This window comes from Mus caroli, unplaced genomic scaffold (genome assembly GCF_978045245.1).
Source record: "Mus caroli unplaced genomic scaffold, Mus_caroli_1 scaffold_9, whole genome shotgun sequence".
Taxonomy (NCBI): Eukaryota; Metazoa; Chordata; class Mammalia; order Rodentia; family Muridae; genus Mus; species Mus caroli.
The window spans coordinates 97506137-97518963 of NW_028227264.1; the positions used below are offsets into that span (position 1 = coordinate 97506137).

At 37.8% G+C, this 12827-nt stretch overlaps 1 pseudogene across 9 annotated transcripts in view; it reads right to left on the reverse strand.

Moving 5' to 3' along the window:
- Positions 1-12185, reverse strand: part of LOC115032127 (disks large homolog 2 pseudogene) — a 195704-nt pseudogene extending 183519 nt beyond the window's left edge. For 8 of the 9 annotated variants that reach the window (XR_015048554.1, XR_015048550.1, XR_015048548.1 and 5 more), the window contains exon 1: positions 12099-12185. The product of XR_015048554.1 is annotated as a disks large homolog 2 pseudogene, transcript variant X8 (transcript). The remainder of the gene's footprint in view (positions 1-12098) is intronic. The other variant, XR_015048549.1, reaches the window with a different exon arrangement.
- Between the last annotated feature and the right edge of the window lie 642 nt (positions 12186-12827).

Genomic DNA, 12827 nt, shown 5'->3' on the forward strand with positions numbered 1-12827 from the left:
GTGACAAATGATGTGAGGCATTATATGTAAGTGTTGCCAAGGAAGTTATTTCCTCTGTAAAAGCAACAAGTGCTCTTAACCCCCATGATAACTCTCTAGTCTCAATATTTTATTTTAATGGTGATTATGGAATGCGAAATATTGAAATAAAAACCTCTTTAATCTTTTAATCTTACTGACTTATTTCAAAACTTTAGTCTTGAGTAGAGATGTTATAGAAATTTCTTACATGTTTCTTAGGTTATGAAAAATTTTAAAGTAGTCTTAGCATTAAAGATGTAACATGGATCTATTTTATAAAATGAAAATTGACTGATACATTATACACATATATGTATATACACATGTGAGTACAAACAGTGACATCTTTGTATATAATCATAGGGTACATTCCTTTAGTCCTTTTCTTTTAATTTTATTTTTTCATCATATTCATCATAAAGTCAGATTTCATCCTGATATTTTTGTTCAAGTAAAGTTTATTTGACTAAATTCACTCCCCATCTCCCTCTCCAGATTCCTCTCTTTACCACTAGTCTCCTTCATTTTGCCAAAAAGAAGAAACGAACAAACAGTATAGAAAAAAAGCTTGAAAAAAAAATCACAGAATTAAAGAGATCAGAAAAGAACTCTTTTTTTTCAGTTTATTTATTTATTTATTTAAAATATTTTTTTTTACTACGTATTTTCCTCAATTACATTTCCAATGCTATCCCAAAAGTCCCCCATACCTGCCCCCCACTCCCCTACCCACCCATTCCCACTTTTTGGCCCTGGCGTTCCCCTGTGCTAGGGCATATAAAGTTTGCCTGTCTGATGGGCCTCTCTTTGCCCCTTCTTAGAATTGGGAACAATCACCCATGGAAGGAGTTACAGAGACAAAGTTTGGAGCTGAGACAAAAGAAGCGCCATCTAGAGACTGCCATATCCAGGGATCCATCCCATAATTAGTCTCCAAACGATGACACCATTGCATACACTAGCAAGCGTTTGCTGAAAGGGCCCTGATATAGCTGGCTCTAGTGAGATACGCCAGGGCCTAGCAAACACATAAGTGGATGCTCACAGTCAGCTATTGGATGGATCACAGGGCCCCCAATGGAGGAGCTAGAGAAAGTATCCAAGGAGCTAAAGAAAAGAACTCTTAAAATGCCTCTCTCTCTCTCTCTCTCTCTCTCTCTCTCTCTCTCTCTCTCTCTCTCTCTCTCTCTCTCTCTCTCTCTCTCTCTCCCCACCTCAAAGCTCCATGTTCAGCAGGTTCCTTCTTGTACCTCAGAGGTTCCCTTTTGTACCTCAGGCCTTTCTTCCTCTTTCACTTTGAATCTGTCATTATTCTTACTATGTTTACACCTCTAAAATTCAAAGACAAAGCCGGGCATGGTGGCGCACTTCTTATTCCCAGCATTCCGGAGGCAGAGGCAGGCAGATTTCTGAGTTCAAGGCCAGCCTGGTCTACAAAATGAGTTCCAGGACAGCCAGGGCTATACAGAGAAAACCTGTCTCAAAAAACAAAACAAAACAAACAAACAAACCAACAAACAAATTCAAAGACAGTCACAGCTCTGTACCTGAATCAGGTTTTGCTGACAATCAATTCTATTGTGAGTCAATCCTGTCCATTTTGAAATAAGAACAATAATGATTCCCCAGATTCATATCTTTATTGAATATCCTCCTGCTATTCCCAAATTTATAACCAATTGCCTACTTACATTGGCTGATGAATAATAACATCACAGTTAATACCTGTAAGGTAGCTCCTTGTTACTAAGACAAATGCACAAAAGCACTTGTTGCTAAGACAAATGATCTGTTTGGTGCCTAAACCAACATGATGGAGAGTACCAACTCCTGTATTTGTACCCTTAACTATACAGATGGGCTATGAAATGAGTATGTGTCCACCAGAGTAATTATGGGAACATGAGACATGAAAAGAGTCACTAACCTAAGAGTATGACTAAATTTCTTGTGATGAGAGAATTCCAGCATTATTAGTGACTTTTGCTGTAAAGGCTGTTGGTATACAGTCCATAGGTTTCATAGGTGGACAGATTTTGTTAAAGTCACAATAAACTAGACCTGAATGTTCATATAACTAGTTCAATAAACTAGGCTTGAATGCTCACAAGCTAATGCTTTCCTCAAAGATTGCATGGGGATTTACAACAACACTTTTATCCTCCTTCTCTTCCTCCTCCTCCTCCTCCTCTTCCTCCTCCTCCTCCTTTTTCTTTTCCCCTTTCTTCTTTTTCTTCACAGTAAAGATATCCTATCTTCTTTTATTTCTGAAACTAAACTTTTATCTTATCAATTATAACTCTATCCTGTACCTGTCCAGAACATTTGGCAATCTCATTTAGGTTTCTTAGCAACCTTTCAAAGATAATAATCTAACACCCCACAAAAATTCTATATTTGACAATTGTAAAACCATAATAACAATGAAACAAAACAACCACCAAAAATGAGTCATGACCTCATTCAAGGAGTCCATATTCATACTTGGACATGTGCTACTTTCTGCATCTCTCTCTGAGAGGCCTACACCGATGGTCTCAGATGTGTCTTGCCCTTCAATATAAGGGTCTGACTTTCTCTTGACCCTTGAGTTTTGAGTCTGCATTAAAATATCTTTCTTAAACACTACTCGTGCTGCACCTGGAGCAAGGTAAAAATGGCAAACTGACTTAGAACAGAAAAGATAGTTACATGCAAACAACAGATTCAACATTTCCACTTGGAGTAATGAGACTCTGAATGGGCATTGAGAGGCTAATTTTGAGGAAACTGCATCAGCTACTGGCCAGCACAAACATAAAATGCTTTCATTTTAGTATAAATAAAGGCTGAATTGTGGGGGTTCACATAACTAAATGCTGTGTTAAGTCTACAGTCTGGGGTAGAGGCAGTGTCAAGGATACCTTGTGTCCATATTTGACTAGATGGGATGGTACATGTCAATATGGAGCTAGTATTTTTTTTCACAAACATATTTTTTACTGCCATGAATTGTATGCACTGATTTATTCAATCAGTAGTTATTTGACAGCTCCTTGATTATAATGGATACCTCTACACTAATTACTGCCTATGGCATACTAAGAAAACGATAAAATCCTTGCTTTCAATTTTTCCATCATAACTTTCTAATTTATTGGTTTTTTTAAACTTAGTTCTTTGCTTTTGTACATGTATATAGGAACTATATGTGTATGTATTCTATGTGGAGTCTTGGGAAGGGGTCAAAGGAAATTGCCGAGTGCTGTTATCACTCTCAGATTCACTTCTTTTATACTGGACCTTCTGCTGAACCTAATGTGGCGCTGAGGTCTAGCTAGCCCCTGCTGTCACGTCTCTGCCTCCTAAACTGCTGGTGATGGAGGAATGTTTGCTGCTACTGACTTTTTGTCGATGCTAAGGATTTAGACTGAGATCTGTACACTTTCATAGCCATTATCTTTAACTACTAATCCATGTCACCAGGTCCCTTAATTACAACTTGTAAATGTACCTACCCACATGGGTAGATAAGAATTTCAAGTATCATTTTTAGCTTGAAAGTAGTTCATATTTAAACATGCTTGTATAGAATTCTAAAATGGAATGCTTTGAACAGGGATTTCAAAATGGATTGAGGAATAGGACAATAGTGAACAAGATTCATCTTTCAGTTATCAGCTTTAGTGGTAGTTTTAAGTTATTTCCAACTACAAGTGATCTTATATGTTCACATTTGGAAGAGACACTAGACAGTTCTAACAGAACCTCTTCATTTTATATAGGGGGGGTGTGTTTCTAATGGATGTCAAGACTGTATGTTATTTAAACTCTAACTTAAATTTAAGTGGGACTATCCTGATACTGTAGATGAACAACTGTTTACTATTCTCTCTCTCTCTCTCATGTTTTTTTAATTTATTTATTTATAACATTTCACTAACAGAATTAAACTTACTTCCATGTTTATTACATGTTTGTCTTTGATGCTGAGTCCATATAAAAATTGACTTAACATATAAGTTGGGAGAAAATCTAATATTCTTCACTGAATGAGTTAAAAAGGAGTGTAAAACTACAAAATACTAGTTTAAGTGTTAGTTCTAAGGTATGGTAAATACAACAACAAACATCTTGCTACTTTTCTCTAATTTCCCAAGATATATTTCACTATAAGAGCTTTTTTTTTCTCATTTCAAGATAGGAAAGGCTACTCATAAGAACCTTTTATTTTAAGTAGAGGATACAAATAACACAAATTCTACTGCCTACTTCAAAGTATGAATTGAGGGGACTAATGTCAATGGCAAATCTAGTGTCAATCTAAGGGTGACTCTATTTGACATTCATGTTAACCATTTGTTACTCAGAATGGGAATGGCCAAATACTGCTTAGTGACAGAAATCCAAAATGAATCCATTTCAAGGGGACTGGAGCCAAGAGAGATGACTCCTTCCATCTCTGGACCCAAGCTGTGCACAAGCAGAAACTACTAGTTTATGCTCTATGTTTCAAGATAGATCAGTTATACTTAATATGTTTTTTGGCATTTCCTTCACATTTAAACATTTGCTATATCTTTCTGGTAAAACAAGAAAAAAAGTTTATTTACTTGTCTGTATTTTAATTTAACACAACAAAAGGATTTTTTTTTTCTAAAAAAGTTGAGATTACTAAAGGTGATTGAAAATGAAGAAAGAAAGTTAATGTATAAATCTTAACCTAACAAATCAAAGTTTGTATTTCAAAATCACGCACCATAGATCTTCTTTCATCAGAATAATGGGCCGTGGAACCATTAGGCAACATATCTTAGCATTCATAGAGTCTTCCCTTAACCTTTTTGATGTCATAGATAGATTTTTCTAAACAAAAGTTGGGAGGAAATCAAAATGTTGGGGAAGGTGAGGAGGCAAAACGTATTTTTAGAAGGCCATTGTGAAGATTCTCTTGGTTAGTTTGTGCTGATGATGGCGAGCCGTGCCTGACTATGGCCAACTCCACAGTGAGTAATGTTTCCATGCCTCCCATCAGAACCTGTTAAGATTTTGATTCTGTTCCTTTAAAAGTATCTAACCCTCAAGAGACTGGAGGCCCCAGGGAGTGTAGGGGTTATGTGGGGTGTCCACATGGATTCAGGGTGGGGTAGGGAGGAGGTGTGGGATGTAGAGCAGACTGAGGGTGGATGAGGGGGTGCAGGGAATGCAATATGGGGTGTAAAATAATAATAATATTTTTAAAGTCTCGATTCCTGCATCTTTTATCTCTGTGAGTCTCCTTTTTCCTTACATTGCTATCTGGGTAAAGACAGCTAGATGTAAAACTTAAAGGCAGTCTGGTATGTGAACAGGACACCAAAAGTTTTGCATTTGTAGAGTGCTTTCCTATCTCTGTTGATCTCCAGGTTTCACACAGCAACTTTACCTGGCCCTTCTTCAGAATTGTCCACCACTGACCACATATTAAAGAAGTTTCTCACCATCTCACTGCCTGAGAAGAATGGTCTCTGTATTCTTTGCTACAGGTCAATTTGACCATGAAAAGTGGTCTTCAACTGCAGAGTTTGTTGTAGATTCCAAACCTGCCTGATTCTTTGATAAGGGAGAATCTTGGAAGCCCCGATGTAAAATTTCAGTATTCTTTTGTTGACACTGAATAGAAGGTATTCGTGAATATGTATGGAGCTCATCCAATGAAAGTGCATTTGGGTTACAGACTGACTATGCCTAGAATATAAAAGTTGGCTTCTATTTTCTTGTTGTTCTCAGCTGTCACCTGGTATGAAAAGCATTTTATTCACCCACCATCAAGTGCATACACTCTTTGAGCACTAGGGACACTTGAGCAATAACACACTATTGAGAAAAGAATGTGCTAAACTAATAAGCTGTAGCCAGTATTTCAAGTAGTCTCACATCTGTGATATTAAAAAAAAAAAAGGTGATCTTTCTTCTGTACCAACCCAAATTTTGTGTTTAAAAGAATTTCTTTTAAAGATTCCATAATTCTCTGGTAATTTAGTTTTGCTTGTTAACTGTTACTATATGCCAGTTAAAAACTTGTGTGTAGTTTTATCGCTACCCTACCACCATTTGCTCTAGTACCAGTCGAGCTACCATCTTCCCACCTGACTTCTCTTTTGCTCTACCTGACTTTAGCTCCAGAGGTGACCATACTACCAGCCCCTTCTCAGCTTCCCTTGAATCCATGGATAAAAGACACACACATACAGTTTGTTACTTTAAAAATTGTCTTCTTGGCACAATTTTTGGGCACAGATAACTTCTGCCTGGAAAAGCATGCCATTACCAATTTGTTATCTCCATCTCTCTACATGCCCTAAACTTATTAACTAGTCCCACCTAGCCTCTGTCAAGCATCCTTGGCCACCTGCCTGTATTAATGGCCGCAGGCTCCTGCTCCCCAAGAGATCTCACATGATTGCTGTGTTATCTCTTCAAAGCATGGCAGAAACTCCTCCCTTCTTCCTTGCTGCTCCCTTATCTTCCTTATCTCCCTGCTTCCCTTACCTATACATTTCACCTAGCAATTGGTCCTCTGCTTTCTTTACTGACAAATCAAGAACCAATTGGGGAACGAGACCTTAGCATCAGAATCATCCCCTTCAGAAAACTTCTATCTCATATCTGAACTATAATCTTGTGTACCTCTCCATGGATACTAGGTTATCCTGAAGACAAATGGATAGGTATGTCTTTTCACAGCTTGTATTCTATTGACTCTTTTTCTGGCAAATGTTCTCCAGCAGCTGTTATGATCAGTCTGGCAGGTTTCTGTATTCTTTGTGTAAGATGCTGTTAAAAGGAATTTATCTATACTCAGAATGCAAGAATATACAAGAAGCCTACCAAGACAGAAACTTTTTGCTTTCTCATTGTTTCTTTGGTCTAAAAGTATTACAGCTCCCTGCCATTCCATACCATATATCTGCTCCCTTCAATCTTGTTAACAACTTCAGTCATTATTGGCAAAGGGGATCTCTCAGAGGGCTTTTAAAATCTCTTGATCAGCCATCTGTGTCAAATTGCTTCATTTTTATGTATTTATTATTACCTGGGTGATGATAAGTCTTACTCATGGTGATGAGGATATGATCTGGTTTATAAAGAATGGTGCTTAGATTTTACACCATTCTTCAATTTACTTTTCTTCTTAGAGTTGAAAACAACAGCTGTTGAAATATATTCTTTTATTTTTTTTTCAATATGGACTTTAAAACAATACATCCCGAGTGAGGTAAATCAGATCCAAAAAGACATGCATGGTACATACTCACTAATAAGTGTATATTAGCTACAAAAAAAGTTCTGAATACCCAAGATTCAACCAACAGAGCTCAAAAGGTCAACAATCTGAAAGGCCCAAGTGAAGATGCCTCAGTTCCACTTGTTAGGGAGAAGAAAGCAACCACAAATGGGGAGGGAGGGAGGAATCTGGAAGGGAAATAAGATGGGGGTGGTGGAGAGGGAAAAATGATCTGGTATTGGGTCAGGGAAAAGGACTGAAACCCTGAGGGCCAGCAGAAAGAATGGAAACAGGCAACCTCAGGAGGTAGGAGGTTGGGGGGGACCCTCCAGTATGTACCAGAGACATGGAAGGTGAGAGACTCTCAGGACTCAAAGAGAAAGACCTCAGATTAAATTCCCTATATTGGGGAGAGGGAACTTTTAGAGCCCACCTCCAGCAGAAAGACAGGGCATCAAGTGCGGGATGGGGTTGCCATCCCACAGTCAAAATTCTGGCCCATTATTGTTCCTGTCTGAAAGAATTGCAGGGATGGAAATGGGGAGAAGTCTGAGGAAAAGAAGGTCCAGTGACAAGCCCAAAGTGAGATCGAGCTCAAGGGTATGCCCCAAGACCTAACACTATTACGAAGGCTATGGGGAGCTCACAAAAAAGGGACCTATCATGACTGACATCTGAAAGTCCCAACAAGCAGCTGAAAAGAGTCAGATGCAGATATTTGCACCCCACTGGTGGAAAGAATCTGCTAACCCTTGTGGTTGAACTAGGGGAAATCTGGAAGAAACTGAGGAGGAGGAAGACCCTGTAGGAGGAACAGCAGTCTCAATTAACCTGGACTCCCAAGATTTATCAGATACTAGAGCACTAAACAGGCAACATACACCAGCTGATATGAGGCCTCCAACAGCAGGCTTAGTCAGAGAAGATGCACCTAACCCTCAAGAGATGGAGGTCCCCGGGTGTTTAGAGGTCAGGGGTGGTGGGGAGTGGGGACATTCTTATGGAGATTGGGGGTGGGGAGCAAGGAGGAGGTATGGGATGTTGAACAGTCAGAGGGTGGACTGAGATGGGAGTAAAATCTGGAGTTAAAAAAAAACTCTGATAACTGAAAGCAGATAGCATTGATGTTGATTCATAGGCAGCAAAATTGGCCATATTCTGGAGATCACACCCAGGATGGGCAGAATGCCTTTGAAAGAGGAAATGACAGTCCTTCTTACTCCTTTTCTAAACCAAGGGTAGTGGAGGGTAGACACCCAGAATGGCTTCAGAAAGAGGAACTTGGTATTCCTTCTGAATTCTATGAGTGCTCAAGCTAATGAATCAAGCTGACTATTTAAAGGTGGAAGAGAATAAGAATGTTAGATCCAGCTGCAGTCTGCTAACTAGCCAGGCAAGGCATGTGACTGTTTTCCATACCTGGACATCACATAAGGCAGTTGGAATTTAGCTGACTTGCAAATGTTCAAATCAAATGATACCTGAAGTGGAGTATATGTTAGATAGTAACACTGATGTGGGTTCTAAGGCAAAGAAAGAGGAATAGTTTTTTAGGCCAGGGTAGATACAGAATGAAACTCTCTCTCTCTCTCTCTCTCTCTCTCTCTCTCTCTCTCTCTCTCTCTCTCTCTCTCTCTCTCTCTCTCTCTGTGTGTGTGTGTGTGTGTGTGTGTGTGTGTTTGTGTATGTGTTATGTGTGTGTCTGTGTTTTAGGACATTCAAAAAGATATGAAAGGTATGTTGGCATCTTGATATAGCAATGCATCAGAATTGAATATGTTTAGCTTTCCTTCATTTTTCCAATTGTCATAAGATAGTGTTAACTTTGCCATGAAAATCCTTTACCTGAAGCCTATGTGGGCCAGTATCTATTTCAATGTCATAGCTTTTGTTTCTCGGTCCTTGATATTTAAATGCCTAATAAAAAAAAAAAAACATTATTGAGCCAAGCAAGCCAAAGTAGAAACTCAAGGGAGAAACTCGGAGGCAGACATTAAAAAGGCTTAAACATTATGCTTCTCATACACACAAAGTCCACATCTTCCACACTGGCCTTTGGCTCCCTACATCAATCTATGATCAAAAGAATGTTCCACAGACATATTCAAAGGCCAATGTAATGGAGACAAATTCATACTTGAGATTCCTCTTCCTTGGTGACTCTACTTTAGACAAGATGACAAAAATGAATCATCACAGCATAGTAACTACATAGATGTTATTGCCTAACATAAAGAATGGCAAACAATTCATCTATGAGCCAACACAGGCAAAGCAGCCAAACCAGACAAGCCAGACAAGCCGGACAAGACAGCCTATGGGCCAGAGAAGAATCTTCACTCCTTTGATGTTCTGTCCATTTAGTAATTCTATAGACTACCAATATCAATCCAAAGCAGAAAAAAAAATTAGCTTTTGAAGTTAGAGATTTGGGAAAAGGAAAAGAATAACACATGATATTTATGGATAGGCCTTTAGTGAATCTATAACTTTTTCCCAGGATTCTCACTTAGTATCACAGCCGAGTCAGGATTAAATTCAAGAGCAAAGATGGCCTCAGATAGAAAGAGAAAGTAAGCAAGAGCATGGGAAGAAGGGAAGAGTAGGCTGGAGCCATCCATTCCTGATACAGGAGCAACATCAACACAACTATTCCTTTGCTTCAAATAAAAAAGGGTCCTCCATTCAATGCAAATTGATTGCTACCCTAGTTCCATGATCCATGAATACATCAGCAGACCTTGACATTAGAAGTAAATTTAGATGCTCTTAAAGAATTCAGACACAGGCTAGAGGTAGTCAGAAAGTGAATAAATATCTTCTGGAAAACTATTGTTGGTGAAATATTTGGCATAGGAAACACTCCTGGCAGCAAACATATTCTTCAGAACAACAAAAAAAATATCCTCAAGTAATGATGACGACATACTATATTTTACAATCAATTACTTGTGTCTTTCCCATATTAATGAAATATATTTATTGGCTTTTGTTTCCTCTATGATGTGCACAATGGTAATTTAAACTACTTTGATTGATTGGGGAGGGGGGTGAAATAGCTGGGTCAAGTGGGAAGACATTCAATGAAAGGTAATTATCCAGATAGAAAATAACATTATCTAAGAGTGAAGCTTAGGGTGAAGTTACAAACATAGAACACAAGACCAATGGCAGTGGATAAGACCCTCAGATAAGTTTCTTCAGTAAGTTTAGAGAAGGGATAGAGTCAATTTTACAAATGTTGGGATATAACAGGGACTGAAGCATAGCAAAAGGTTAGTAATAGGGGTTCTGAACACAAAATCCCAGATTTGGTTTAATTTTACCTGTGGAAACACTGGAAAGCAGCTTAAGTTGTGTTATTATAACCCCCTCTTCCAACTAACTAATTCCTCACGTTAAATGCTTTAGTGGGACACATTCAACAAAGTTTCTAAGAAAAATACTAGGCATTTATTATTAGTAATTTATTAATCATTGTTGAAGTAGGATGAGTATACGAAGGTACTGAGAAATGTATGTAGCTAGAACCTGGTATTGAAGGCATTGCTACAGTTTAAGCAGAAAAAATATATTGAAACTCTTAGTAGAGTGACAAAGTTGTATATATAGCACATTGAAGCTAAATCAGTGCAGACCATTAAGAGCGAGCGCCACTCTGGTCTCTTTCCAGGTGCATGAGACTTCATAAAGACAAGATTCTCCAATTAGAAGTTGGAAGAGCTACATCTTGATTGAGAAATATTTATAATTAATCTGGGTTAATTAATAAGGCTATTAATTTTGTACAATGTCAGAGTCAGAGTAGAAACATGAAAAGGACATTAAACATAAATCTAAAGTTTTCTGCATAACTGGAGAGGTGACATGGTCTTGAGCACCTCAGGCTATCTTTGTGGCTTTCATTGTTTAATAGTCTCTCTTCCTGGATTATGTTTTAAGAAATTTCTTCTCCATGCTTTGAGAGAAGGGACAGAAGAGAAAATGACCACACACTAGACAGTTGTGCAATTTCAGAGTGCTGTTCTCTGTAAGTCTTTTGCATGTAATTTGTAGATTAATAGATCAAATTCTCTTTTATTTCTACTAGGCAAAATTGTATTTTCAGAGAAACTGTGCTAATTGGTAAAAAAAATGGTTTAATAATTTGCAACTCTATAAACCTCATACATGCCATATATCCATACACTGGTTTTAGGTCAATCCCAGACAGAGGCAGTTAAGGAGAGTCTTTCAATGCACATGATTAAGACAGAACCACTCTCCATACTATTTAGGAAACAGGATTAATCCACTAATAGTAAGTATCAGTTTTTAAAGATATTAACACAGTAATGAATTTTGTTGTAATTCATTGAGATTTCCTTAATATATTTTTGGTTTAAGTTCATTTGGAAAAGTGTGAAAAATGCTTTCTAACAGGAAATTATTTGAGAATCAGTTATTAATATATACTTGCCTGTGTTACTTATGAAGCTAGTAAGCCACTAATTAACTTAAGATCATCTTTCGTTATGTTAATATGATGGCACATATAATAGTTTTGGTTTTTTTGTCTAGTAGATCATTCATTTGTGCAAAGCTTATTTTCCAATTGACTTAGTTGCATTCAGAGACCTTGGAGGTCTTAAGGGAGATTTCTCTTTCTTTGTAATCATATTAATGTCACATTTGAAATTCACATAACAGTAATATTGCCAAATGATTTTTTTTTGCAGTTTGATTTTCAGAGATGGAACAAAAATTAAGTGACAAAGACAGTTCAAAATAAGACACTGTTTCTTCAAATGCTTAAAAAAAAACTATAAAAACCTATAATAAATCGTCTTACCTTTCTCCCCTTAGCAGTGTGACACTGAGCATTTACATTTCTAGATGGCATCAGTACAGATTCTAAGCATCCCTTTGAAATCAGAATTCTCCTTGGCCTGTCAGATTCTCAGGAGGGAGAAAAAATGAGCTAGCTGAGTGGAATGAAATCAGAGAAGGATTATGGGAAGTGTAGTCAGCTGTAGTACTCAATTTTGTAAGCAGTGGAGCACAATAGCATTTCAGATGCAGGAATCTTAGCATCTGAACTCATGTGGCCTGATATATTGATAATATAAATGCCATGCCTAGATAAATAGTTAAATAAAGCACACACACACAACACACACATACACACACACACACACACACACACACACACACACACACACATACACACAAGGGGGATGATTTTGCAATTCTTCTACTGTCATCTGGAACCTATAAACATCTTCTTACCTTGGGGGAAATTAAGATGTTTTGTTTCTTCTTGACATGATATTTCAATATACTCATTCCAATTCTTTAAATTCAACCTAGATTCAAAGATTAAAAGTCTGGTTAGCCTCCATCTAGATACACAATGTGCTGTATTTGCCTTACACTCTATGTTGATTTTCTTTTATTTATTCACTTTACATCCCAATCATTGCTCCCTCCCAGACACCCCTTTCCACAATTATTTCCCCTGTTCTTCCTGCCCTTCTTCGCTGACAGGCCCTCTGTGGGTATCCTCTGACCTTGACATATT